The following is a 25,029-nucleotide window of genomic DNA, read 5'->3' as shown; positions in this document are numbered from 1 at the left end:
TTCCACTTCTGGGAATATATCCAAAGGAAATAAATACACTAAGTTGAAGAAATCTGCACCCTCCATATTCATAGCATCATTATTTACAATAGCCAAGCCATGGAAACAATGAAGATAAACGGATAAAAATTTGTGATACATACATATATATATGACTACTGTTCAGCCATAAAAAAAGGAAATCCTGCTCTTTGTGACAACATCAAGTGATATAAGTAAGAGAGAGAAAGGCAAATACTGTATGATCTCATTTATATGTGGAATATAGAAACAAACAAACAAACTCAAAGAAAAAGGGATCAGATTTGTGGTTCCTGGGTGGGGGTGTGGTAGTGAATGGGAGTGAGGGGAGGGGCAACTGGGTGAAAGTGGTCAAAAGTTACAAACCTCCAGCTGTAAGATAAATAAGTATTAGGGATGTAATGCACATGATGACTATAGATAACACAGAAGTTGTTAAGATAGTAAATCCTAAAAGTTCTCATTACAAGGAAATATTTTTCTTTTTTTTTTGTATCTGTATGAGATGATGGATGTTAACTAATCTTATTGTGGTAATTATTTCACAATATATGTAAGTCAAATCATTATGCTGCATACCTTAAACTTAAACAAATCTGTTTGTCAATTATGCCTCAATAATAAAACTGGGGAAAAACATAAGCTAAAAAACACACCAAAAACCCACTGCTTTAGGATAGAGGTCAGAACATTTTTTCTGTGTAGAGCCTCATAGTAAACATTTCAGGCCTTGCAGGTCATAGAGTCTGTGGCTCAAGTAGTTAACTCACTGTAGTGTAAAAGCAACCACAGGCAATCCGTAAGCAAATGGACATGGCTATGTTCCAATAAAACTTTATCACATACACAGGTGTACAAGGAAATGGGTCAGATTTGTCCTGAGAGCCATATATTACCAGTCCCTGGTCAAGAGTGTCCCTGAAGCTGTTACACATCAGGAAGACTACTTTCAGTCCCAACGCACGGTATCAGGGAATCCCAGCTTTTCGTAAATACTCCATTATATTCTCCTTAAGAAACCCAAGGCCACGTTGCATAGGAGGGGGGAAATACGTCCTTGGCATTTATTAGGAAGACAACCTGGTTTGAGGATTCCAGCGTTTATGAGTGACAGTCAGCAGAGTACTTGCAGCAATGGGCCATGAACTATCAGGTGAGAATCAGAGGGCAGACGCAACATCCTGTTTCAAATGGAGTGGTCTGCCCCCCTGGTGAGAAACGTTCAGACAGCTGGAACCAGCTGGGGTGTGAGCCTGTCATAATGCTGGTCAGCAGGATATAGACACCAGGTCAGCAGGAACGTTTAATTAAAACAGTACCACCTTATATCTTTGGAGCACTCTGCCATTTTGAAAATGCCTTCCCTACATTATTTCATGGCATCCCTGGGAGAGTCTCATCTGGTCAGTAAACCCTTCTGAGCTATAACTAACAGGTATTTGGGTTACAAAGGCAAGTGATACTTGAACTTTTCTTTCAAGCAGAGTATGGTCTAGTGGGGAAGAAAGAGACAACAATGGTGTGTGTTCATTGAAAGAGCTCTTCATCTGGAGGAGGACGGTGACACAGCCTGGTTTTGGGATGAGGCTAAGGGAAGATGGGGTCACAGGGGTTTTTGTAGGTTGTTTTGCTTGAGTTGGGTGCTAAAATACATAAATCAATAAAAAAGAGGGGTGGGTGGTGAGAAAAGGAGGAGCACATGAAGAGTTAGTCAATCAAACTATGGGGTGGCATGGTGGCGGAGAGGAAGAGGACATTGCAGACACAGGGAAGGCAAAGCCATGGAGGTGAAAGACAGCAGGACGTGTGGTGTGTGACAGGGGGATGGCAAGAAGTCAGGGGAAGCCCAAGATTACATGCAGGGAAGAAAATAGAAATAAAGCATGGATGTCTAATGAAAGCCAGTTCATGGTTTGTCCTTAGTTGCCATTCAGAAGGGTACGGACTCGAACCTTTAGATTATGGAGAATTTGGAGGTCAAATCTCAAAGCTCAAGTCACAACACGAAGTCCGAATTTGAGAGCAGAGGCGAAGAGGCCTGGTAGGAGGCTGCTGTGTCATCTACACGGGAGAGGGGGCAGTAGTAGACAAAAGGAAGAAAGGGAACAGATTCAAGAAACACTTAGGAGGTAAACGTTTCAGAACTTAGAAATCCTCTCAAATAGTCAGGGCAGGAATTATCAACTCATTTAATAAATAAGAGATAACCAAGTCCGAAATCTTCAGTCATTAATTCACTATCTCAAATATAGATGTTGAGGGTGAATCCAAGTCCTCTATCTCATGCTCTTCTTTCTATATTTTTATTTTTATTTATTTATTTTTTTGGCGGTACGCGGGCCTCTCACTGTTGTGGCCTCTCCCGTTGCGGAGCACAGGCTCCGGACGCGCAGGCTCAGCGGCCATGGCCCATGGGAGCAGCTGCTCCGCGGTATGTGGGATCCTCCCGGGCCGGGGCACGAACCCGTGTCCCCTGCATCGGCAGGCGGACTCTCAACCACTGCGCCACCAGGGAAGCCCCTTTCTATATTTTTAAACTAATGTTTCCAGAGTGTCCACATGTGCTGGATCTCAGGAAAGCCTGCTGTAACCATGTTTTAAATTACTTATGCCTCATGCGAAGAAGTGTTTTTACTTGGACTCTTTCTTACAAGGAAACTGAGGTTCAGAGACATATGTAACATGTAACATGCCTAAGGATCCAGAGGTAATAACAAAAAAGGCTGGATTCCGCTGTGCCACACTGCCTCTGCCGAAAAGCATGCCACTGAGACGACTACTCTTCAGAACTGCACGTCCCTGGCATGACAGCCACTAGTCACATGTGGCTATTTCAATTTAAGTTGCCTAAAATAAATAAAGTTGAAAAATGCAGCTCCTCAGTCACATGAGCAGCATTTCAGGCATTCTATAGCCGCACATGGCTAGTGGCTACCATATCGCACGGCAGAGAAACCATTTCATCCTTGCAGAAAGCTCTATTAAGTAGGGGGTTGCTGTGGAATATGAAATCCCAAAGAGGTGTGCCTCATTCCAAACTGTTAAAGTAGAAAACTCAAAGCAGACTTTTGACGACACAAACCCGGATTCAAGGGGGATCGGCGGCCATTTTATTTTCTTTCTCTCCATCCCTCAGTAGCAGAGACCCGTTTGTGGATACGAGTTCTACCTTAAAACAAGGGAAAGCAGACTGTGAATAATAAAGAGGAGTTTAGGCAAAGATGCTCTGGGCTTTTCTTGTAAAGGACTGGCTTCTCAGTGCTATGTTTATTAATGCAGTTTAAGGGAAATGGGAGATTAACTAAAGAAGATGGATAAAGAAAGTCTACTTAACAGACACTATATGGGGGATTAAAGCTTAGTTTAAGCATTCAAAGAATCTGATTTTTTAAAATATGCCCATGGGAATAAATAAAATAAAATGAAATTGGCCAAGCTAACATCATTGGGGATTACATCACAAATCAATTCGGGCTAACCAAATTAGGCAGTCTTGAAAAAGCAATGACCCAAGAATAAAAGCTACTTATGATTTTGAAAGGAAAACTTGGCAAACAGGATTCAGAAAGCAGCGTATCAGTGGTGACCAAGATAAGGTACCACAAATAATTAAGGTATTAAGCAGGGAGTGGCAGCTCTTCTTTGAACTGTGAGACTTTATTCAGTGTCCTTGCAAGAGAATAAAACAGTTTGAGTACCTTCAGATTTCTTAAACGGCTGGATCATAATTCCAAATTCCAGAAAGATTTCAACCATGCTGCTCTAACTCTGCTTTCCACATGGCAGTTTGAATTATGCTGGCTTAGTGATACATTATATAAGGCTTTTCTTTTTTCAAGAAAAATACATTGAATAAAAGGAGAAAATATAACTCTTCTCTACTGCCAAGGACACGTTTCCTTGAAAATTCACACAAAAAAAAGGCTTTCTACTGTTTTTCTTTTCTCTCCTATCCCCTCTCCCTCAACACACTCCTCTCACACGTACAATAAAAGTTGATGCAGATCAAAATTGCTGTGGGAAGATAGAGCATAGCCTGCAACACCATGATGGAGTCTTCATTGACCTTGACGAAGAGCCGAGTACCAACACTTCCCTGATTTGCACCAAAGTGCTCAATTTGAAAATAACTGCTACTCCTTGGGAGCTCTTATTCTGAATCGTTCTGCTACATGTTACAAGGATGATTAGTTGTCCAAATATTACAGCCTCTAAACTGTGACCAAAGTGAATGGCATACAATGAAGGGCTCCAAAGTGTTCTGAACAGTTACAGCCCCAAAGCTAATTGGGAGCCTGTTTGAGGCATGCAGACTGCTTTCTATAATACAATTCTGGTTCTAAAGACCAGTTAGCCTTAAAGGTAAGACTTCACTCCTGACTCCATGCCTGGATTTCCCAACATATGTTGAACATCAACAGCTTGTGTACAATCTAAGGACACAAGGCAAACATTTCCAACACCAGGGGTGTCTGAAGTGTTTTATGGGCTGGAGCAAATCCGCGTAAACATCTTTACACGACTGCCTTGCTAATATTTAAAACCCAACAAATCCTAATGTGAACGCTATCTTCTGCCCCCAAATAGTCTTCTTTACCTAGTTATCCCTCACCCTCCTCAGCAGCAGCTTCCTGCTACAGTGCCCGTGCTTCTGCCCATGACACTCATCAGCGTCTAAAGCTTCTATGGCATTAGGTGAGACCTTCACCTACAGAGACAGAGTATCTGACTGGATATCTCTTCCTTCAGACTAGGACATTTCACCTACCCATCCTCCAGCAGATCCGATGGCTTCTCTCTCCTTCCTGAGCACCTCTTATTTCTTTAGGATTATCTCCAACTGTATCTTCAGGGTCTTGCGTTCTAGAACACTGGTCTGCATACACCAAGCCCACTAACTCACAGATCTATACCTTGGCTCATTCTGTGTGCTATGTCTGTTAGCAACAGCTTCCCTTTTCAAAATCCAATTCTTCCTTCAAAGCATTATAGCAAATAGGTTAAGCCCATGGGCGGCTGTTTGTTTGAGTCACACAGAGTGACCTGAGTGCAAATCCCAGATCTACTATCTATGTGTGTGTGTGTGTGTGTGTGTGTGCGCGCGCGCGCACGCGCGCGCGCACGCACTGGGGGTGGGACAGGGGAGAGAGAGACACAGACAGAAACAGAGAGGGACATCAAGTGACAGAGGCAGAGAAATGTCTATCTCTCCCCTACAATATTGGGTTACCGGTAGCAGCTACCTCCTGGTGCACTGCTGAGAATTTAATGACCTGATACAGGTAAAAAGAGCTTAGTTTAGTCCCTAGCACAACACAGCAACCAAGAATTATTAGCTATTACTACTAATCACATCTAGCTTAACCAGCCTCTAGTCTGATACCCTCTTTCTTTCTCAAGGGTTATAAGCCACTTACCGCAATTACTGTTTCTTTTAGTTATGGATTAATTATGCCTGTGTCTCACCCAGTTGTCTGCAACTGGAGAGGAGAATTACAATTTCTTTTTACATCTCCTAGATCAGTGCTCTCAAAGTGTGGTCTGTCTGTGAACTGCTTGCTGTTGAGGTCCACAGTGAGGTGGCTTCACAACTCGAGTCGGCTTTTAGAAGCTAAAACTTTTAAATTCTATTTTACAGAAACATTAGTCTGCAATGGATTAAATTATTATTATTATTATTATTATTTTTTTTTGCAGTACGCGAGCCTCTCACTGTTGTGGCCTCTCCTGCTGCGGAGCACAGGCTCCGGACGCGCAGGCTCAGCGGCCATGGCTCACGGGCCCAGCCGCTCCGCGGCATGTGGGATCTTCCCGGACCGGGGCACGAACCCGTGTCCCCTGCATCGGCAGGCGGACTCTCAGCCACTGCGCCACCAGGGAAGCCCCTAAATTATTTTTTAATAGAGCTTTACTACAGATTGTGAGTTGCACTGTCCTAGACTATGTAAGTCCCACAAACGGACCTACAGTAGATGCTCACTGAATACTCAATAGGTTCTGACAGAAGAAGAAAAATTATTTGAAATAGTGTTTCACTTAGAATCCCTGCTGTTGGTCAAGTTAGCAGCGTATACAGATAACCAATGAGTCAAGCTTCTGAAAGCAAATTCAAGGCTTGAGGAGGTTTAAGTGTAGATTAATTTATTGGGTCCTGAATTTCAGAAACTCTTTTTAAAAATTAATTTTAAAACATCTCCTACCACGTTTAAGACACACTACCACACCACTGCCTGAAGTATGGAAGAGGAACTGCGAGGACTGATTTTGATTTTTGTATCACCAGACATATTCACTGAAGTGCGAACCCTAATATTGACAGGCGCCATTCCTTCTGTGAGGGAAGGTGCGCTATGAAGTCACGGAGGAAGAAAAGGGATTATTTCTGCCCTTATGTGCAGCCCTTCTGCTGTTCGTCCTTCAGTTGAAGTTTTCTGGAGACATCTTTAACTCTTTCCCTTCCTCCAACTTAGACCCAAATCATCCAAGCCTGAGGCATATATGGATATGAAGAATGGGTCTTAGGGAGATGTTACATCAACATATGACACGAATGGACACTGGGAAACTGATTAAACTTATTGAAGAACTTTTAATTGACTAATTTGGAGGGAAAAAATCCCCCTCAGTATCAGCTATTTAAGCCTTGGTTTCAGATATCAAAATACCTTTTAGTTCTCTGAAAGAGCTAATCAGAAATTTCATTTGTTTTAAACCCAGGAAAGTAGATGTCTTCAACAGAATTCATTTCATATATTATGCAGTCACCCCACAGACTATGCTAGGCAGAGTGGCTATAATCAAAGTTTGCCTTGCTGTTGTTCTTCCCAGAGAAATTTCCTATGAGAGATGCTCATATTTTTTCAGCTATTTCCTTTATCTACGGGATCCTTGATTAGTTCAGAATAAAGATAAGAAAAATGGGAGAAAAGAAATTGTAAACCAGAGCATAGGTGTGTTTTTCAAAAAAAAAAAAAGCTCTTTTCCACAGATCTCTGCGAGATCTGCCTTGATCCTGGGATTGAGCACCTACTGTTTCTGGGACTATAATCAGCATTAGTGATATGACACATGAAGGAAGCATATTTCCTGTCCTCGAAATCTCTAGACTGTAGTGGAATAAACGTAACAAAATGAATTGACAGCTACCATTTCGGAAAAAAACAGTGATGTAAGAGGGAATTATAAACACTCATCTGGCAATGACTGCTAATTGTACTCCGACATCCTCTCCCCTCTTTTAATAATAGAATTCCCACGTTGTAGCTACAGACATGGCTATCCGGCTAAACATTACGTTTTCCAACTTCCGCTGTAATCGATCGTGGCCATATGAAAAAGTTACGTCTAAGGGGATGTGAAGAGAAGTGAAGACTGCTTGACTAAGCACACGAACGGCCAACACAAGAACACACATGTTGACTACACCTGAGTCACGTCACCAGACCGGACTCACTCACCTCTATCCAGCTACATAAAGCAAAGAAAGCTTATCTTGTTTAAGCTACCTCATTCCGGGGTCTCTTTGTTACAGCAGCTTAGCATATACCTTAACTAATATAATAAAGCTTGGGGCAGTTTCCCAGGTTCTGGGTACATTTAGTGTAATGGATAACAGAGCAGGCAAAAACTTATGGTGAAAGAGGAGACAGGAGCTGGGCCCTAATGGATCCTGAAGCTCTGTAAAACATGTGGACTTTATCTTACGATCAGTGGGTATCATGATTAGGTACGCCCTTTAGAAAGAACTCTCCAGTTGCGTTGTATAATATAGAGGGGGAACACTAAGATGGATAAGTCAAAATAAGTGAGAACTAAAGATGCTCGGTACTTAGTAGAATCTTTGAAAATGGAAAAACAATGGTGGATTCAGGGTGAGCATGGAAAACATCAACTACTATCATTCATTTTTCTTTACCCGATACCTTTTTACCAGACTAATCTTCTACGCTAGGCTCTGTGTTTGAGGTTAGAAGTTCAGCTGGAATCAAGAATAGCTATAGTCCCAGACATGTTTTGCTCCAAGAGCAGTTTGGTCCCATACCGGGCCCATCTGATCCTTGCTGGCCCTGGACTGCAGTGCTTACTATCATCACACATTTACACATTAGGAGGACAAGTCTCAGAGGGTTTTTAAATACCTTGATCCAAATCTGGCTTGTTTGCTGCTAAAGCCCAGGCTTTTACATCTACATCGTGTAACTCCCTGTGGAATACCATGAGGCAATGCAGGAAATAGGTAATTACTATTTTCAAACAGTAAATGCTGAGGCGATCCAAAGGCATGTGTTACATGAATGGAAACGAATTATGTAAATGATTCATCACACCAACGAAAAACTATTAAATGAGTCCCATTTTACCTGTTGCCAACACACAGCTCTAAGAACTTAACTAATGAAATTAAAAAAAGAATAAACCCTATGTGAAGAAAAAGAATTCATTTTGTGATGTGGTAAGGAAATATAATTATGTATCACTCCAGCTTTGCCAATCACTTCCATTTTTTAATTAGTGGCATCATTATAAGTTGTAGCTTGACAAACTCACGGTTATATTCCAGGGAGCAGAACTCCCATGAATGCCTTCCTAGTCTTTGTAAGCCCATCTCCAGAAAGATGAGAAGCTCACTCAGGTAAAATGTTTTCTTAAAGTGTGATGGCCTTACACTTGATGTGTGTCTCTTGTACTTGTTCTATTTTCTCCAAATAGACATTATTTCTTGTACTCTCTTAAGCCTTTTTAAGATTCTTACTCTACTTATTGTTTCTCTCTGTGTTTTGAGAATTGATGTTGTTTTTCCACTAAGAGTCAGATTTAAGGAATAATTATGGCAAAGGGAAGAATGCAGAATGTGAAGTTTTGAGGGAATGTTTGGATCAGCTACCCACAGGACCCCATCTACATGGCTGACACAAAGACCATAAGGGGATACTATCCAGACACTCTTCAGAACTTTTTCAACTGTGAGTACTACTTTTTTGGTTTGTTCTTCCTCTCTTTTAGAGCAATCATTCTATACTACATTGTTAAAATACACTTGAGTTTTGTGAGAAGACACTGGAAGGTTTTTTTTTTTTCTTGATTCAGGTATAATTTTTATTCAGGGTCATCTCCCAATCCCACCCCTATTCTCCTGTAGGAGTTCAGCTTGGTCTAAAGAAAACACGGGCAGGAAAGTTAGAGTCAAGATAAATAATAGTCATATTCTACTAAAAACTGAAAAACATCGTTCTAGTATTTTGTCAGGAATTCCCAATATATTTTAGTAATGGAGTTGGAATATAAAATAACTTGATTCGTGCTACATTCAGGTTTTAGACCAATACTGCTCTTACAAATAAAAATATCCCCCCAAAAGAGCCCAGTCATATCAAAATCCATTTTCAAGATAACCTATGGACGACAATATCTTTGGCTATACAGCAATGACGTACATTCTGAAAAAAACAGTTCAAAAAACAGAGGGTAAAAGGGGTAAAAGAGCAATACATTATAATCCTGACCCCTTTTCAACAAAATCTTATGATTCTTCTCTAGAAAGCATATGGAAGAAAAATGTCAGCACTCTTGGAGCAAGGTACACTCATGTAAAAATGGACAGACCAAACCTAGGAAACCTTAAGTAGCACAACTGTAGAGATGACCTGCAAGCCACTTTGAACATAATTTTATTAGACTCCTACAGGAATCCCTAGGGAGATCACAGTAAGAGTAAAAAAGTGTACTTCCAAGATAATTTTGAAATCAATTAAAATAACTCATTATAAGTATAATATAACCAAGCATTATAATTTACCTGACCAGTTCCTATTAAATTTATTTTGATTAAATAGAAATTTTAATTCCCTATGGCTTTTGCTAATATTACTTTTAGGAGAAAGACTTAAATGATACGAGAGTCTTAGGATGTTATGTATTATACAGAAATTCTAGAGATTATCCCTTAAACTTAATCATTTGATCATATAGTGTTTTTTACTTTTATGCTTTAAACCAGAGGGAATTTGCTTATAATTGAATCCATATAAAATCATTCATATCCCTGGGCATCCTCTGGTTTACTCTGGAATATCAGAATACCATTGGGGAAGATTCTAACCTATAAGAATATTAATCAATGCTAGTTTAGGGTAGTGTCAAGTTACATTTAAAACAAAGAAGAAAGAGAGAAAGAAATGTAGTACACAATTATGGATTACTCTTGGTGTTATGAACTAAAAGTGATACGTATTAGCACCTTAAAAAGAACCTCTTCCAAGTCATTTCAGAAAGCAATACAGTGCATAGTTATATTATAAAGGAACACCATGAACACTTGCAGTAAACTCTGAACAACACAAACTGACAAGGTCCTTACGTTTTATGATTGAATACTTGTACTAGGATCAACGGTCCAGCAATAGACTCATACACAGATTGAATTAGGATAACGTTTCCAGCAATATAGGTGGAAGTCAAGATAATATGCTTTGGAAAACTATAAGATGTTTCATAAAGTAGCTCTAGGGATGACAAAGAAACTGGACTTAAATATGCTTGGAAACATTTGAACATAATTATCTTATGAAAAGAAAAAAAGAGTAAGTCTAATACACCATGTTATATATAGATTAAACAAATATATAGAACAAAGTTACTAGATTAAAATGTATAAATAGATATTCGATTATTTCATCTATATTTTGAACATATACATATACAAAAAGCAAAAAAAAAAAACCTCTTTTGAATTTTGTTATAGGGAAAATGGAAGGTTACTTCTTGTTGGGGGATAAATAATATACCTGGTTTCATAACGATTGGGTCATTCCCTAAACTATCAAATGCTCCCTGTAGGCCATGCCTAGTCATGGTAATGAACTTGACTTGTTAAGTTACACAGAGCCAGGGCACACAGAAACATTGTGCTTCATCTACTTTGATACCATGAGTTAAAAAATATCCCCTCCTGTCCACGAATACCTTCAGGACTTGAGTGACAATGAGTATCAGTGCAGAATAGGTATGGAGAAGACGAATTCAAAATCAGAACTGTTCCTACTGTGTTAGAGGAACAGCCCGCCATTTTGTTCCGAGTTCTGCATGCCAAGCTCATCAGCTGGACCACTTTATGCTAAGAGAAAATAAGCTGACATGTTCCTACAACCTGCAACGGAGCGTTTGCCATGGCCAGTCTGTTAACGAATAGACAAAGAAATTTATGTCAAGCTGTAACCAAGGAAAACGATGAAGAAAATCAGAGTACAGCGAAGAGGAAGAAGAAAGAAAAATGTTCAATGTGAGGAACTAAGCTGACAGAAGCTCTGAAACAGACTTTAAGAACCTGCCAGACTGCATTCTAAAGGGTGCTTTATGAAAATCAGGGGATGGAAGACAGTTTTGTGTTTTAAAGGACCACATTCACTTTTGTCCACCTGTCAATGACTAAGATGAGGACCACAGGGACTGCATTTCCCATCTCCCTTGCATCATGAAGGGCCACTTAATTAGTGCTCACCAATAAGACATGAATGGGAGTGATATGCACCTCTTCTGGGGCAACACTTTTGAGAAGCTTGTGTATCTTGCCCCCATTCTCTGAATTTCCACAGGCTGGATATAGGTATCTATGAGGCTGGAGAGCAGTGATTCTCGGACTTCAGAGTGCATCACAATCACCTGGAGGGTTGGGCAAACACAAATTTCTGGGCCCGTTCTCCATAGCTTCTGATGCAGCATATCTAGGATGCAGTGCTGTAATCTGCATCTCTAATAAGTTTCCAGGTGATGTGGATGTTGCTGGTATGAGGACCACTTTCTGAGGGCCGGAGGAGCCATGTGTTGATGAGAGGAGTCTGGGTCCTTGAATAACTACATGAACAAAACCACCTGCTGATCTTGGACATAAGCTTCTATTATATTTGTAACTTTATACATTGATAAAGCAGTTATCACCATCCTAAATAATAGAGTAAATGAATAAGGGATTTTCGAGTATGGTATTCATATTTAACCAGGACGTGAGGAAAATACAGAAGAGAAGATATTTCTGGTGATGTGGAGGAACACATATAAACTAGAGACCAGTGATAGGGAATAAAAAAGGGTGTGACTTACAGGTGAGAATGGAAATGGACGTCCTAGTATGGTTGGAACGTGTCAACAAAGAGAGTGATTTTGTTGGAGAAAACAACATTAACAAAGAAGGGGAATCTAAGTCTCAAGATATAAAATGGATTCCTTGGGAATGTGGCCTAGAAAATTTAACTCGGACTTCCCTAGTGGCGCAACTGGTTAAGAATCCGCCTGCCAATGCAGGGGACACAGGTTCGATCCCTGGTCTGGGAAGATCCCACATGCCTCAGAGCAACTAAGCCCGTGCGCCACAACTACCGAGCCTGCGCTCTAGAGCCCATGAGCCATAACTGCTGAGCCCGCGTGCCACACCTACTGAAGCCCTTGTGCTGCAACTACTGAAGCCCGTGAGCCTAGAACCCATACTCCAAAACAACAGATAAGCCACTGCAATGAGAAGCCCACGCACTGCTGTGAAGAATAGCCCCTGCTCACTGCAACTAGAGAAAGCCCGCACGCAGCAACAAAGACCCAACACAGCCAAAAATAAATTAATTAATGGATTTAAAAAGAAGAACTGTACAAATACATACTCGCTTTAAAAAAAAAAAGAAAATTCAACTCAAAAGAAGGAATGAAAGGAAGTTCCTACGCAAATCGTTTAACAAGGCTGTAGAGATATGGGAACATATGTATATGTATAACTGATTCACTTCGTTATAAAACAGAAACTAACACACCATTGTAAAGCAATTATACTCCAATAAAGGTGTTCAAAAAAAAATGGAACAATATTACTAATAAAATACAGATATACGTCAAAAAAAAAAGTTACTGCTTAAAAGAATGATATCCTGAAGTTTAGATGAAAGGGCTGAGGATGTGGAACTCAGGAGGCCATGCAGAAGTCCATTACCATGACACAGAATCATTCAGATTTACTAGCAGGGTGACTTTGTGACAAGGTCACTTGATCAATCACCCTCAGTTTCCTCTTCTGTAAAGTAAGAAAATGGCCTTCCAGGGTTATTACAGGGATTAAATGCAAGTGTGCATGAAAAGCATTCGGCACCATGCTTCGCTGTAAATCCACAATAGTTATGAGCTAAAAGATCAGAATTCAGATGGAAGAAACGGAAAGGAAAGAATAAATCCAAGGGACGACATCAAACAAGCATTCTGAGGACTTGGTAACGAATCACATTTGCTGGAGAAGGGTTGACGAGGACTCAGATGAAGATGTCTAAGCTAGGATGCCTACAAAGAGTGGGATAAGGGACAGAAAAGCTGAAGATACAAAGATAGGAAGATGCAAGACAATGAATTGCTATATATATATATATATATATATAGTTTCTGTTTCTATTCCTTTATCTCTGGTTCACACTGGTCAAAGGTAGACTGATGGATGCCCTTGAACAAAATGGGCTGTTGGGATGTCTGTATATTACAGATCCACAAACAACTATGGCAAAAACAGGCCACACTTACTTGAAAGAACTCACTGCATGGTAATCAGATCATCACAGGCCCACCTATGATAAAAGATGTACTCCAAATTTCATTCGTGGCACTGGAGAGAATATCTTCCAAGTTAAAACGACTCATTTCCAAGCACATTTTGTTGGCATGTCGGCAGATGTCTCAGGTGACCCAAGAAGGGTTCAGAAAGTGGAAGGATCCACTTTGGGGTTAATCTATGGCTGTACAGTAAGCTCCAAATACCCACTTACACAGGAAATTGGAAGTTGTAACAAAAGTCTAGGCATGTTGTCATCCTGACAAAGACGCTGTCAGGAGTAGCCTTGAAATATTTCTAAACATGGGGTGATCACACTGTGGCAACGACATTCCATTTAAATTTCAGAGCCATCCTTCTCTCTAAATATAGTTGAAGGCTTCTTTGGAACTGTCATGACATTTTATCGATTTCACTAAGTGACCTCGATTGATTGAAAACTTGGAGAAGCTTAAAATGCTAAAAGTTCCTCAAGGGCGTTTTTCCCTGGCGGATGTCCTGTCTGTTTTCAATACAGCGTTCTTCCTCCATAACCTAACTGCCTGACCATTTTATCTACCTGGTTTCTTTTAGAGAGCCTAAGCATAGCAAGCAATCTCACTAGATCTGAACTGAAGTCAAAAGTCCCAAGGTAGGTGTTAGGGGCTGTGATACGGGTTTAAGATTTCATGTTTTAGACCGACAGTCTCTCCTGATGCCAGAGTATATCTCTAGAATTCCCATCTTACTAGAAAGCATCAGATTACATATAAAGGATGCGGTTTCAATGATAAAATCACAAAAACTGGGAGAGATACTTTTAAAAAGGAAATATCGGCTGTGTCCTGAGCTCACTGGCGATGCATTTACCACTGGGTGCCTTTACTGCTCACTTAATAATGGAACAGCAATAGGGAGATGAAGAAAAACATGCATCTTATGATTACCCATTTCCAGAGGAGAAATAAATGAAAACACAGTTCTATCTTTTTCTCCCACACCGTTGCAGTTATATCTAGACATTTCTGGGAATCATTGTTCTCTTTGCATCCCCACAGAATATAATTTTTCTCACAAGAAAATGATTCACTGCAGAAATTAAACAAGCTGTCGCAGTGAAATTAGTGGGACTTTTGCTAGTATTTCAATTCGTGGCTCAGTTCAAAAGAAGAGAATCACGTCATCTACTTTCTACACAGATTGAAACACAAAGACCTTCTGATCACTCTTGAAATTCACAAAATCCCACATTGAGAGAACTGAGGTGGGTTCTTAGAACTGCTACAGGTCCTGCTGGAACACGTGACAGCTGGTGTTGCAAAGACTAACTGCAGACAAATAAACTGTTAAAATCTGAAATCAGCGCTTCCACAGTATTGAAATCATCTAGGCGTAGGAACCAGCGGTGATAAAAAAACATATTATAAGAACGTTCTCCCTCAATTATGGTCACCATCATTTAATTCAAATAAAACATGATGGTCTTTGCCGCATGTCTGCTAGATGCATAAATGGCTAGATTAGTGGCTAACTATTAATTAGTAGCTTTTCTGATATGTAGTCAAATCTGCTTGTGGGAGAGGAGTATGGTTTGATTTATACTTTTTAATTACTTCTCTGTATTGATATTGCTAATTATAATGTCTTTATATTCCATTTAAAAGCTGCAACTGTACCTTACATTAATACATCACTATTTTTAAGGTTTAAAACATCTTCCAACACTGTTTGACATAAATTGCAGCAATATATTTTTGGTTCTGTCTCCTAAAGTAAAGGAAATAACAGCAAAAATAAACACATGAGACCTAATTAAACTTAAAAGCTTTTGGGCAGCCAGGGAAACCACTGATGAAATGAAAAGACAACCTACTGAATGGGAGAAAATATCTGCAAATGATATGACTGATAACGGATTACTATCCAACATATATGAATAGCTCATACAACTCAGCATCAATAAAACAAACCACCCGATTAAAGAAATGGGCAGAAGAACTGAATAGGCATTTTTTCCAAAGAGGAAATGCAGATGGCCAACAGGTACATGAAGAGAAGCTCAACATTGCTAATCATCAGGAAAATGCAAATCAAAACCACGATGAGGTATCACCTCATACCTATCAGAACGGCTATCATCAAAAAAGAACACGAATAACAAATGTTGGCGAGGATGTGGAGAAAAGAGAACCCTAGTGCACTGTTGATGGGAATGTAAATTGGTGCAGCCAGTGTGGAAAACACTATGGAGATGTCTTTAAAAATAGAGCTACCATACAACCCAGTATTGAACTCCTGGGTATATATCCAAACTAAAAACCAAAAACACTAATTCGAAAAGATACATGCACCCCAATGTTCATAGCAACATTATTTATGATTGCCAAGATATGGAAGCAACTTAAGTGTCCATCAACAGATAAATGGATAAAGAAGATATGGTGTGTGTATACACACACACACACACACACACACACACACAATGGACTACTCAGCCATAAAAATGAACAGAATTTTGTCATTTGTAGCAACATGGATGGACTAGAGATTATCATAGGAAGTGAAGTAAGTCAGACACAGAAAGGCAAATACTGTATGATTTCACTTATATGTGGAATCTAAAAAATACAACAAACTAGTGAATATAACAAAAAAGAAGCAGACTCACAGATATAGAGAACAAACAATAGTGACCACCAGGGAGGGGCAATATAGGAGTGGGAGAGTGGGAGGTACAAATGACTGGGTATAAGAACGGCTCAAAAATGTATTGTACAACATGGGGACTATAGCCAATACTTTGGAATAACTATAAATAGAAAGTTACCAAGAAAAGTTGTATAAAATTTTTTAAAATTTGAAAAATAAAAAAATTAAAACAAAAATCTTCCAAGTTCGACTTGATTTATTTTTTGAGACTCTCTGGGCATAAGCACATCTTAACTCAGACTCCTGCAGTCTCAGCTTCACAAGAATGAAAAATGAGTATTATCTAAAAGCGGAGTTGATCTTCACCCAGCAGAGTGGCTACCCATATGCAAGAATCAAATAGCTGACATTTATTCAAATACCGATTATGTGTTAGACACTGTGCCTAAAAGAGGCTGCAAACAAGTTCTTCTGGTCATCAGAAAGCCAGAATAATCTGGAAGCCCTGAGGTATATTCCAACAGTCACAAGTGGAAATCATCATCATTATTTTATGGGCAACTCCATGTAACATGAGCTCAGATCAAATTCACATTTGGATATTCATAATGCAAAATTCAAACACTACCTATATAGCAGATCAATTTCTCTCTCTAATCACACATTCTGGATTCTTCATCACTTCCCATGTTATGCATTTTCTTATTTTTAATAAACATGATTTGGTAAATATAAAACTAAAGTTATATATATACATAAAAAACCTCACGAGTCAGAGAAAGAAGCCTTTGCTGATTGGCATGTTCTCATTTTAGGTTCAGACGAAGTCACCCTTTCAGCTGTAGCCTCTGCGTCAGGGCACCAAACTCCCAATTCTCTTATTCCCCCACCTGCTGTTTGCCATTTGTAGCTGAGCGGCTTAGAAGGAATATCATGGCAACTGCATCACTGTGGACACATGTAGGAATGATGAAAAGAGCAAGGTATTTCAGATGACAGATTTCAATCATCATCATGAGAAACGCCACTCAAAACACAATGGTTTTTCTTTTTTTGGTGACAACACAATTATTTCCAAGCTCTCCCAGTGTTTCTGGAAAGAAGCATCCTGCTCTACCTTTAACAAGAGACGATGCTGAAGAAGTTTCAGCAGTTGAGTCGTTCTTATGACAAGTGTTAGCCTTTTTTCTGAGCACCAATAACCGTACAACAGCCTTCTTCTGTTTGTGAATCAATTTCGTAATCGAAAAACTCAAACAATGGATGACACAGTCTGCGAATAAACATTTCAAGTAAAAATAGCCTCCTGAAATAAACAGCTGTCACCTACTGTACGCTTTTATATCTTAGTGCCTCCTGTGGCTGAAAGAAGCCACGTGTTAGACGCATTATCCTAGGTAGGGATGCTAATTCCCATACACTGAGCATGCGAGTAAATGCCATGTGCACTAACCACCATGAATAAATAATACTAGTCAACATATTGTAATGACCCTGTTAAGTCCCAGTCCTCTTTAAAGCACTTAGCATATTTGAGCTCACTGAAGTCTTACAATAACCCTATGGGGGACATCATTATTACATTTTACATGTGAGGGATTTCAGGTACCCCAGAAGTCTAATGACTCATCCAAAGCCACAGGCCTCATAAGGGGTGGGGCTAGCACTTGGGCAGGCGGACTGACTCTGGAGCCCATGATCTCAACCCTGATAATATTAACTAACCAGCAATGGTCCTCAAAGTGTGATGCCGGGCCCAGAAGCATTAGTGAAACCTTGTTAATCTTGCGAATATGAACTTGTTTAGAATCAGAAATTCTTTGGCCCCAGCCCAGACATACAGAGTCAGGTACTCTGGGCTAGAGCCCGGGAATCTGCTTGAACTCAATATTCTGCAGGTAATTTTGAGGCAGGCTCACAGCTGAAAATCACTAGTAGAGGGTAGACAAGACTTGAGCAGAATAGGTTCTTCCCTCAATAAACTCTTGAGGCAGAAAATAAAATTATATCTCCTCACGCTAACTGTAAACATAGTGACGATGTCTACCACGGACTTGGATTTGGAAGAACGGATGAGCAGGACACAGACTACTTCCTTTACACCCTATAGAGACATGGAGGAACCTAGGACCTAGACACTTTTGGTGTTTGTTGGCAAGTTTAGAGGTGGAGATTGGGGGCTCACGTAAGAAAAGCAACGGAAGCCAGGAGGGACAAAACTTACAGTTTGTTTTGAAAATCATCACTCAAGGGAGTCAGGGAAAATATGATCTCTGGGTCCCTGAGTCATTGCATTGTCACTTAAAGCAAACAATTGAATCCAGTGCCCCTCATGGTGCTAGGACACAGACCTCGCAGGGAATTGAACTGAATTGGGGGAGCTCCAAACGGAAGACAATGGGCTGCAATAAAGGAATTGCTCTTTCTCTTACACCCTATCCTCACACATGTTTATTATTTAGGAAAGCTTGGTGCTTTGTACCACCTACCTTTCCTGAACGCGTGATCTGTAATTTTAAACTTACATTCTGTCCATATAGTCTTGTCTCCTCAATGACAGAGGCAAAAGATTAATAGTTCACAGCATGGGTTCTCAACTCAGATAGCTCAAATCCCAGCTCTTCTTGTAACTTGAAATGAAAACTAGAGCAAGTTATTAAACTTCCAAGTTTTAGCTCCTTCAATATGGGGTCCTATCCAAAAGGTTTCGGCAAGAAGCGAAAACATAAAAACGACATAGTAAACAGTCAATAAATATTTGCCTTCTAAATCAGACGAGTTCATTGTTGGGGCAGATGAATCTTTTGCGCCCTGCCAAGTGCTCTTTGAATGGAATTGATTCAAAAAGACAAAAACTTCTGGCTAAGGCAGTTTTGCTGATCTAATCAATATGCAGAGTATACTGCTTACAAAAGTTTACTTCTATTTACTAGATTTTATGCTCTTGTAAGAGAGAGACACTGTTTCTTTTTTGTAAATTAATTAAGTAATTAATTTTGGGGCTGCATTGGGTCTTTGTTGCTGCACACAGGCTTTCTCTAGTTGCGGCGAGCGGGGGCTACTCTTCGTTGTGGTGCACGGGCTTCTCATTGCAGTGGCTTCTCTTGTTGCGGAGCATGGGCTCTAGGCGTGTGAGCATCAGTAGTTGCGGCTCCTGGGCTCTAGAGCGCAGGCTCAGTAGTTGTGGCGCACGGGCTTTGTTGCTCCGCAGCATGCGGGATCTTCCCAGACCAGGGCGCGAACCCGTGTCCCCTGCAATGGCAGGTGGATTCTTAACCACTGCGCCACCGGGAAAGCCCCAAGACACTGCCTTATGAGCCTTTGCAATCCCAATATGTTATGAGCTTTTGCAATCGCCTAACACATAGTAGTGTTGAATAAACATTTGCTAAGTGAACAAGAAAAACATGACCTTTTACCATTATTTGTAATATTATTTCTACAACCCTTGCACACACAATCTTTAAACGATATTCTATCATTGCTTGACATTAGATCTATTGCATTTTTACCCCCAATGTATTCTCAGATCTGAGGAAATGTTCTTTTCCATACCATCAGTTGCCTGTGGACTTTGTCTTTTGTTCAGAGATACTGTGTATCACTTTAGTGAGTCTTCTCTAAAGCTCTCTTTCCCAAGCCAGAAGTTGTTCCAAAATTAACAACACTTAAGAACAAAGGGAATCATCTGTCGGCGTGATCTTTCTTCATTCCCAGCCTTCAGCTGGTTTCGGTTACGCTTGTTCTTTGCTGCACAAAGCTGCGGCAGCTTCAGGCTGCCCTTGCTGCTGCCAGGTACACAGAGGGGAAGCAGCACATACTGGTCCTCAGAACTGTGTGAGGCTTGATGCAAGCACACAACTCCCATCCCTGAGCTGTTCCAGCTCATTTCAGAGACAATTCAGATTGGCTTTCAGGACAGAACTTTGATTTTACTTAAAGGTCTTGGTCAGAGATTGGCCGTTATTGATTCTGTTGGTCATCGTGGATGCTTACGTTTCCCCTCTCCAGAATAAAATAGCGCAAGTGGTTGACCTAAAACTGGCATAATATCATGGTTGAAGGCAAGGACTCTCACTTCTGAGGATGTCCTCCTTCTAACCAGGAGGAAATATGGATTCGCAATAACAGATATTTATGGAAAACGGAGAATATTCCTGGAGGCGCTGACCCTGAGCACCGTGAGGCATTCAAGAAAGATGAGTGGGATGCCATTCGTTCTCAGAAGGAGCTTATCGTTTTATGCACGGAAGATCAAAAACTATCCTAGTTACTGTAATGTGAGACCACTTATTCAACATATAAAGGAATGTGTCTTGAATGTTTGAATGTTAGAAGAAATAGAATCGTATTACCTTTGTCCTGCATATTTAAAATTATCTTTAGGAAAGTTATTTCTCAACTTCACAGGGATCTAGACTTTCGGATAATAATCTTCAGAGCCAAAAACAGATTGTTTTCTGGCTAGTATGTTTCCTCTTGTGCTGTCCAGTTGGACATAAACAGTGAGCGGTCACCGGAGGCATCACATACTTGATAGAATGTGTTCTCTGAGGTATTTGTGCCAACTTGACCACCTATTTAGGGAAAAGAGTCCCACAGCTCATTTGTCCAAACACCTTGGAAGTTCTCAGAAAAGCTCATCAACTCCCCTCTCCCATCCATACTGAGACATGACTGGCCTTGCTCCTTTCCATGATCTAGCTCACTTCTCCTTTACCTCAATTCCTTTGAAACATGGAACCTGCCCAGCCGGTATGCTAATCTTCTAGGTGCCCTCTGCTGAACTACCCTTGCAGCTGATTCTAAAAGCCTAAGAGGATGCAACTCAGAGACTCCAGGGGGCCATCTTAAGATTCTGACAGCGCACTATGGAAATCAACATTTTCCTAACTCAACAGCAGGTGTTATAGATCCTATCAGAGGCTAGTAAACCTAAGACACCCTATTTACATGAAATGCCGATTTCCCCTGAAAGCTTATACCTTGTGGCCAATTACTGCAATTACTGAAAAGATCCATTCCCCGTAGGACTTGAGCCTGCTTGATAAAGGGAAAGGGTGGCAAACTAGAAACGGAGCATAAGTTGGCACCTTCTAACTTTCTTTATCTTTGTCCTTTTGATCGTTTCCCAGTCTGTTAGAGGTCTAGATGCTACCCAAGTGACTTGTGAACAGTCACTGTTACTCCAAGATGAAATGGATTTCCCCCCTTGCTTTTTCTCAGAGAGATTCCAAATATTTAACTATACTTCTACCTGGCACACGTTTGAGATATGGCTTTTATGATCCAGTGTGTATTTTCAAATGATTGCTAAATACAATTTTCTGTGGCTTGAGGATTTTTTGATCTCTAAAATGTTATTTTGTAAATTCTGATGTTTTTCTGAAAGACAGAGATGTGAAAAGATAATATTATGGGGGTGTTGGTTATGGTGAGCTTTTCTGGCCTGGAGGGGAGTGTCTATGAAATTATTGCAAGTTCAGTGTTCAGCTGGCGGAAGGCCAGGCATCTAGGCCCAATTTTATGTCTGCAATTGTGAAGTTAAACAGAAACAATTTGCTGCTTTCAGTACTCAATTTTATAGGGTTGTTCGGGAGACAATGACCAATCATTATTTCCATAGTTATGTTCTCGAACGAAGAGCGTTTGCTAGTTTTAATACCCATGGGACAGTGATTGCAAGCAATACAGATGCTTTCATAAAGCATCCATGATAGTGAAATACAAAAGGCCAATGTCCTTTAGGTAGTCATAAGATGCTGCTCAGATTTCCTAAGTAGCAGCCATAGCTGCTTACCGCATTTAAGGACTCATGTGAGAGGAATGTATTCTTATTTGAAGGAAAAGATCTTTCAAAACTTTGTTGTTATTGACTATGTTGTAGATTCATAGATGACCCAGAGGGGAATAGACAGGCATAAACCTACGATTTCAAAGCTTATGTATGCTACTTAGAAAGACTATTTGATATAATGAAGACAGATTATTGCTTGTCTCAAGATAGATTATCTTTGACTATAGCATAGTTCCTTCTGTTCCAAGAGACTCAACGGAAGGAGAGGCAGCAATTCAAGTCTGACCGTCACTATTAACCATGTGTGATCTTGGTTCTATTTCTTTCCCTGTAAATTAGATGAACTGTATATCCTCCCCATTCCATCTCCTCTCCCCACTCAAAGTTGTTGGAAGAACCACATTATATAATGAGTGGGAAGGAGCTATGTAAGCTCCAAATATCTGTGCAAACTCAGAGCAGCAGTAACTCATGAAACACTGAGTTGACCTTCACTTTCACTGTAACATGGTGCAGTTGCATTTTACTCAGTGTCACAAGATTTGCAGCCTACTCTAGGCGAAAGGAAAATTTCTATTGGATATACCTTCAAAATACATCTACAATCTGAGCACTGTCCACCAGCACCTCTAATACCACTCCAGTCAGACTCACCGTTACCTCTTACTTCCTTTAAGTTTTAACATCCTTTTCCAGACATACGCAATGAGACTGCTTTGGGTTGGTCCACGTGTCAGTGTTGTACTGCGTGGGAACCTTCACAAAATATTCATGAGGTTTAATTCCTTGGTTCTTCCCTAATTCTCGAATGCCAGAACTGCTAGAGCCCTTTGAGAGCTACCTCTGTACTTTTACACATGGGGAAACTGAGGCTCAGTGAGACAGGAGACCCCTCTTATGCCATACAACAATTATGAGGCAAAAGACAGGACCACGACATGGGGGCCTTGTTATGTGACACAGCAACATCTCCTGGGAGAACGTGCAAAAACGAGACCAATACATCTACAATTCAAGCTGCGGGCTTCTGGGGCTTCTGGCTGTCAAATCCATGCTGCTCATAGAGATTGGTTAGACGTCTACAGGGGGAAAAGTGCCCATGCTTTCAGAGTGGGGTATTTTGTCTCTTAACGTGTAACTGGTGGTGTGTCCACCTGGAGTCCCTGCTTCTGCTGCCTTTTCAGAATCTCCCCCAATTTGTCTCATCCTTTCACCTAGGCTTTCGAGCACATAACTCTCCTCTTCGAGAAAATTTCCAACTCTGCCTGTCAAGATTCTGCTGAGTTCCTGCTTCATCATGAAATTCTTCCCGATTGCCTCGTCAGACATACTCACTCCACTACAGAATGTTTTTGTAGTTTGGCCATGAAACATCACGCCGGCTATGTATTCATTCATTTAAAATTATGTATTGAGTATCTAATGTGTACGAGACCTTATTTTTAAAATTTTAGTCCAGCGGGAAGATAGTGTTAACTAAGAGAGACGTGGTCCCTTATCTTCTCCCGTTTTTGTTCTGCTGGGGGAGGCAAGTAATAAGCAAGTGAATAGATAAGGTAATGTTCTGATAGCACTAAGAAATGTGAAGAAAATCAGCACAGTAAATAAGATAGAAAATAAGCTTTTACAGGGGCTCAGGGTAGAAAGAGACTCTTCAGACAGGATTTCAGGAGGACCCTCTCTGAAGAGGTGACAACTTAGCTAAGAGCTAAATGACTGGGAGAAATCAGCCCTATAGAAATAAGGGAAAGAAGAATCCAGGTAGAAGGACCATCTCGTCTCAGGTCCTAAAGCGGGAACAAACATGGAACACTGGAGGAAAGGAAAGGAAGCCACTATGACTGCTACAAAGGGGCAGACTGCAGAAGACTAGGAGATGAGGATGGAGGTCAGTTTATAATCCTCATAAACCAATACAGAAACTTGGGTTTTCTTTCAAGTGAAACAGAAGTCATTGGAGGGTTTCATGCAAGCTCTTCCTTATATTATTGTAGAATCATTGAAAACATCAACGGTATTTTAGACCTTTTTGTGCCTCTAACAGGAATAAGACAAGGCTTCAAAATAGTAGAAATTTAATATATATTTGACAAACTGACTGTAACGTGAAATGTATGAGACCTTTTGGGTTCATTTAGGGAGGATTCCATCTATGTGAAGTAGATAACTCACGTCTCAGTCTCTGACATTAACGTTATCTTCTATGTCGCATAATTACATGTCTTCTTCCCAGTGGTATTCTTAGGATTAATATTGGTTCTATCCTGTATTTCCCAAACAGTATCATTCATGCACCAACTTCACAATTTTTGCTAAACCTATGAATCATCTGTACCATTGATTAATATATTTCTGTAAAACAAAACACCTTTTATTCAAATAAGCATATTTGAAAGGGAAATGCATACATACATGTATGTGTGTATACATGCATGCATACATACACACATATAAACGTGTGTTAAAGGGAAACATAAACACACAAATAGATGCACACACTACAGTACTGAATATCTATGAAATCAGGAATGTGATATGCTAGATATTATTTTTAAACTACATAAAATACATGCTGTTTAAAATTTTTAACGTTCATTTATGAACACCTAAAATCATTTTATTGATGATACACACATCACCCTTTCAGAAACCATGGTCTAACTGATTCACTTGTCTTTATTCTTAAAGCCCTCTCTTAATTCCTCAAAGCAGGACAAGGAGAAGAGTAGCCATCTGGTAGGGGCTGCACACACCCAGTCAGGAAGAATACATCAGGCGGCAGCTTCTCAATAACTGGTGATACTGTTCTGTGCATCCTGGGTCAAGTAGCTTCTGCAAGGTCCAACGTGAGTGGGTGGCAGGGTAAAGCAACTTATGGGGAAGCACAGTTGAAGGGACCCACTCGCTGAATTATGGAGGGAGGAGTCTTCCACCCAGCTGTCCCACTTACAGTGAGCATCTGGGGAAGCTGTTCCTCTCCTAGCAGAAGTGGCATCAAAGTAACCAAGTC

The 25,029-nt window shown here is 40.4% G+C and overlaps 1 protein-coding gene across 8 annotated transcripts in view; it reads right to left on the bottom strand.

Annotated features, from left to right (window-relative positions):
* GRM7 (glutamate metabotropic receptor 7) overlaps positions 1–25,029 on the bottom strand; it is an 863,743-nt gene that overhangs the window by 371,393 nt on the left and 467,321 nt on the right. The window lies entirely within an intron of this gene.

Source organism: Pseudorca crassidens, chromosome 10 (genome assembly GCF_039906515.1).
Source record: "Pseudorca crassidens isolate mPseCra1 chromosome 10, mPseCra1.hap1, whole genome shotgun sequence".
NCBI lineage: Eukaryota > Metazoa > Chordata > Mammalia > Artiodactyla > Delphinidae > Pseudorca > Pseudorca crassidens.
This window is presented reverse-complemented; position numbering and strand designations above follow the sequence as displayed.